Below are 5,691 nucleotides of genomic sequence, written 5' to 3' on the forward strand. Positions count from 1 at the left end.
AATCAGATTAAACACGTGAGCCATACAAGTCACGTGTGTCTCATTGGCCTGACGAAGGCACGCTGCCACATGTTTGCATCATTGCCGCACACCGCTGTTAAGTCACCACCGTAGTCCTCTACGTCAATTTGTACTCCTGTCGCAAGGCGACGTGTTCCTTTCGTGCATAGTGCTGATGATGGGAGAGGAGTCGACGCCAGCGGCGCAGGTGGGCGCAGGTTATGCTCACCCACTGGGATGCGTTACCTTGACATATGCAGAACCAATGGCTGAATGCAGGTGGTGGGTATCTCACAGATGAAGTACCATCATTCAGCTACAACCAATGGGAAGACACAACATTATTTTTTAGGCCCCTCCTGTCTGAAGACCACTGCCAGACATAGCTATGAACCTCTGGTTACTGTCACCCCCAGTTTAGTTTTATGAGTTTGTGTGCTTGTTACCTGACTACTTTTCCTGCTTGCTGTTTAGGTACCTCGTTGGCCGATTTGCATTTTACGTCTGCTTGTTTTCTGATTAAGTCCTGTCCCACCCATTCTGTTCCTCTTCCTCAATTAATGTTTTGACCCTGCCTGACTACTATTCTCTGGAACTACGTATAAACAGAAGAACGATCCAAAGTACTATAGCAGGGCATATCATATTGTAAAACAAATAGGTAAATAACCCACCACAGGCATAATTCAGCAAAAAAAACGGAAAATTGTGGTTTAAGGGATAACAATAAATATTTTATTAGCTGGCAAATACCATATTATAACACTCATAATTTGCATATGGAGAGCAGGGGGCAAAAAGGGTATCCAGGTATTCAGCATACAGTTAATTAAATCACATTATTGCTACACGGAAGTACATGTCCACAGAGGATACAGGGAATAAAGTGTCATGTGCAATACAATTACTATTACCACAGAAACAGGGGGTTACATAAACATTGCACACAGTCTATATAAAGTGCTATGCATATCCTAGAGGATCAGACAAGAGGTTTAGCAGCACATATATAACAAGTCAAGTAACAGTCATGTGTATACCAGTACCCAGAGGTGGAGGGGATGCACACCAAGCCTAAGAACGCACGTTTTCACGGGTAGCTTTATCAACCAGGCAAGGTAAGGATGGCAGCAATGATACAGGAACAGGACTTTTTGTGAACAACCCACACGATCACATGGTATGCTTTTAGCCAATGAAAATGTGAATGCTCGCACATGTGCAGTTGCTGCCTGCACGAGTCCTTCTGCATCTCAACCTGGTCATGTGATCGTGTGGGTTGTTCACAAAACATATGTGCTGCTAAAACTCTTGTCTGATCCACTAGGATATGCATAGCACTTTATATGGGACTGTGTGCAATGTTTATGTAACCCCCCTGTTTCTGTGGTAATAGTAATTGTATTGCACATGACACTTTATTCCCTGTATCCTCTGTGGACATGTACTTCCATGTAGCAATAATGTGATTTAATTAACTGAATACCTGGATACCCTTTTTGCCCCCTGCTCTCCATATGCAAATTATGAGTGTTATAATATGGTATTTGCCAGCTAATAAAATATTTATTGTTATCCCTTAAACCACAATTTTCCGTTTTTTTTTGCTATTCTCTGGAACTGCAGCCTTCCACAGGTATTGATCAACTTGGGCCCTGTGTCATTCAACATCACTGTATAGGGATTAAAGTGTTTCAGGGTTCTGGGTGGTCAGCTTGGTGAGTGGGTTCCCTCTAGCCTATCCTTTACAGCCCGTCTGAGTGTGTCGATCCAGGCAGGCGTTACACCGTGCCCTTGACAGAAGGACATGTAGGCCGGGATAGTGTTTTCAAAATTTCTGGAGATTCGGATTCAACACGTGAGCCATACAAGGCACGTGTGTCACATTGCCCTGAAGAAGGGCCGCAGACTGTTTAGCATCATTGTTGCACCCGGCATTCCCTGGCTGCTGGTTGAGTGGAGACAACCATTGATGAAACTCGGTCTCACTCTACAGAGCTAACCGTCCACAACTCCTCAGCGGTGTCTCATATTTCCCCTACATTTCAAAGTAAACATTTGACCGCCTGATGGCCTTGAGCTCTGCTGCCAGCATAGTAAGGAGGTGTGTGGGATTCCTTGGGCACAGTTACAAGGAAGGGTGGCCTGACCACACAGGGTTTGGGCTGAGGTGCAGGAACAACACGAGGTTGATGAGGCAGAAGCAGTGGAGGAACTTGTACATACAGAGGAAGGATTGAAACACACAACTTGTGGGGATGGAAAGACTTGTACAGCAGACACTTCTCCATCTATCACCATAGTTACCCAGTGCCCAGTCAGCGACATGTAACGCCCCTGTCCATGCTTACTGTTCCAAGTATCTGTGGTGAAATGCACCCTGTCACACACAGAGTTTCTCAAGGAAGCGGTGATGTTGTGTGCGACCTGCTGCGTTAGCGCGGGCACCCCTTTCTTGGAGAAGGAGTGGCAAATGGCCATCGGCTCTTGGGGCACTGCAATGGGCATAACGTCTCGAAAATCCTCGGTGACAAAAGGGTGTAAAGGCAGCCTTTCTGTAGCCAACAAGTTTGAGATGCTGAAACTAAACCTCTTAGGCATGTCATGCACTTCGAAAATCATGTAAAAAACAGCGAGGGGACTCCAACCACAGTCTCCCTCGTTGCCACTAGATGGGCCACACACACCCCACTTGACTAGCATGAGTTGATGCCCGTTTTCAAAATGAAAAAGATGGTTCGCATGAAGCACTCTCAAAAATACGCTTGCCTTTCGCCTTCCCTGGCTGACCCAGGGGAAGAAAAGTCCTCTGAGAGCCATGACTTGTTCATCTTGGTTCTTTTAGAAACACAGCGAGGGGACTCCAACCACAGTCTCCCTCATTGCCACTAATTGGGCCACACACACCCCACTTGACTGGCATCAGTTGATGCCCGTTTTCAAAATGAAAAAGATGCTTTGCATGAAGCACTCTCAAAAATACGCGTGCCTTTCGCCTCCCCTGGCTGACCCAGGGGAAGAAAAGTCCTCTGAGAGCCATGACTTGTTCATCTTGGTTCTTTTAGAAACACAGCGAGGGGACTCCAAACACAGTCTCCCTCGTTGCCACTAATTGGGCCACACGCACTCCACTTGACTGGCATCAGTTGATGCCCCTTTTCAAAATGAAACAGATGCTTTGCATGAAGCACTCTCAAAAATACGCGTGCCTTTCGCCTCCCCTGGCTGACCCAGGGGAAGAAAAGTCCTCTGAGAGCCATGTCCGCATTGTCAGTGGACAGACGCGTGTGCTTATCTGCCAGCAGACCCCCAGCAGCACTGAAGGCAGGTTCCGAGAGAACACTGGCTGCAGGACATGACAAGATCCCCAAGGCGTACGTGGCGAGCTCAGGCAATTTATCCAGATTGGAAGCCTAAAATGAGCAGGGCTCAAGTTGCACAGTAATGGCATCGATGTTTCCTTGCATATACTCATATATCTGTGTCTTCTCCTCTTTTTCCTTGTCCAGCTCTTTTGTTTTCGCATGAGTATATGTCCTTGTCACTTTCTTATGTGTTTGTGTTGTGTTGTGAGTTGTTGTCACCTTTTGGACACCTTTGAGGGTGTTTTCTAGGTGTTTTTATGTGTCTGTGATTGCCTGCCATTGTTTTCTATGGGGTTCGAGTGGTTCGCCGAACCGGTTCGCCGAACTCGAACGGGACCTCCGTTCGGCGAACCGAACTCGAGCCGAACCACGGCCGGTTCGCTCATCTCTAGTTATAAGCACATTAAGGGTGGAGTGTCTGGGTTCTAAAACACTATAGGGATTGTATAATGGACCACTCGCAATATCCTTTGCTTGTGTACTTGCTAGTGAACGTCAAAAAAATATATAAGATAAACAACTGGTAAAATAAAGATAGTAAGAACTATCTAAATGCGGTGGTTGAAGAAGCCTTACCTAGGTTACATCGGGGGATGAATGCTGAGTAAATGAATGGACACTGTTCTCCGTAATATTAACCCGGTCTAGGGAATGTACTTCCTAGTGGAATAAATAAAAATCATGTGGTGGCAAATAAGCAAACGCTAATGAATGACCTTACCTACGATGAGAATACCGCCTCTGGAGAATCATGTGGGATCTACCGCTCGCGTATGGGAAACCCAGTGAGGAAAACGTCCGGGTATAAGTAGGTAGATGACGTAAAAAGTGTCATTACATGAAGTATATGTATTGCGCATGCGTGCGAGAATGAATGGAGAAAATAAGTGAAGAGATATGTATGTTAGCACTGGGTTAATATTATGGAGAACAGTGTCCATTCATTTACTTAGCATTCATTCACCGATGTAACCTAGGTAAGGCTTCTTCAACCATCTCATTTAGATAGTTCCTATTATCTTTATTTTAACAGTATTACTCACTTGTTTATCTTATATATTTTTTTGTCATTCACTAGCAAGTAGACAAGCAAAGGATATTGCGAGTGGTCCATTATACAATCCCTATAGTGTTTTACACCCCGCACACTAGCTACAGATGTCGTGTATTGTCATCTAGTGCCTGACATCTCTAAAAGGTAGCATTTATTTTTCTTTTTCCTTCCTTTTATCCTGATTATGCATTTATCAAGTTTTTTTTTATGCTTCCTTTTGTGTTTGCCTTTAGGCAGCTCCTTCTATGCATACCTCCTTTAAGTGAGGACCGACGGACACTTACCTTCTCACCCCAGGTCTTACACATTTTTTCAATTTCATTTCATTTCCTGATTTTATTTCATCTTTTTTATGTCATTTTCTTCTTTGTTCTTGTCCTTGTTTGCATATTCAGATCTATTCCATTTTCTTTCCCCTTGTTTTCCATACAGTTTCACAGTATTCTCATATTTGAGTCTTTTCTTGCCTTATAATCTACCACTTCTATGCAACTTCGGTAAGAATAGCATATTCTTTTTTTCCCCCTTGTTTCTTTTCACATTACATTATATTTCTTGGGTTTCTTATTTCTTTACTATTGTGTGTTTGCACCAGAATTTCTTCTTTTTGATTTTCCGGTTTCTGCACATATAGCCAGGTAAGAAGTCAACTTTATTCTCATCTATATCACGTACTCAGTCTTTTTCCATCCCGTTATTCCTACCCCTTTTCCCTCCTCCTCTTCCCTTCCATTTTTTCTTGTTCTTTTGATTGTGATATTTTGTGTGATATCTCACACATTACACTTTGATTCTCTTATACAAGCATTTCAAATGATATACTGTTATTTCCTTTTCTTGGTAGGCTAGATATTTGTATATTTGTACATAATCACTGTTAGGTCGGACAGCTTTGTTGATTGTTTCTTTTTTGTTTGTATATGCTTACATATTTCACAGTTCCACTGATGAAGGTCACTGTATCGACCAAGACGTCTGCCGCATTTGAACTGTCTTACCACTTTGAATAAAAATTGTTCTTCCTTTCATCCACTTTGGAGTGCCTGGTTCTTCTCATTCTGGATATATGGATTTGGTCCCTACCAGAGCACAAAGTCTCTAAATATTAGAAGTGTCATGTTATTTCATATATTGTTGGGCTGGAAGACCCAGCCATGAACCATTATTAATGTCCTGGCAGAGGGAAGGAGGTTGTCACTCAGTATTTTACGGTACATGGATCCATACATTATCCCATTGATGCAGTATAGTAGTCTGGGGCCCTTAGCAGAG

At 43.5% G+C, this 5,691-nt stretch overlaps 1 long non-coding RNA gene across 1 annotated transcript; it reads left to right on the top strand.

Annotated features, from left to right (window-relative positions):
- The first annotated feature begins 4,848 nt into the window (after positions 1 to 4,848).
- On the top strand, positions 4,849 to 5,417 carry LOC142310064 (uncharacterized). The gene is made up of 3 exons (XR_012754075.1): positions 4,849 to 4,916; positions 5,015 to 5,057; positions 5,359 to 5,417. It is a non-coding gene; the product is annotated as an uncharacterized LOC142310064 (long non-coding RNA).
- The last annotated feature ends 274 nt before the right edge of the window (positions 5,418 to 5,691 follow it).

Source organism: Anomaloglossus baeobatrachus, chromosome 5, assembly GCF_048569485.1.
Source record: "Anomaloglossus baeobatrachus isolate aAnoBae1 chromosome 5, aAnoBae1.hap1, whole genome shotgun sequence".
In the NCBI taxonomy this organism is placed as follows: Eukaryota; Metazoa; Chordata; class Amphibia; order Anura; family Aromobatidae; genus Anomaloglossus; species Anomaloglossus baeobatrachus.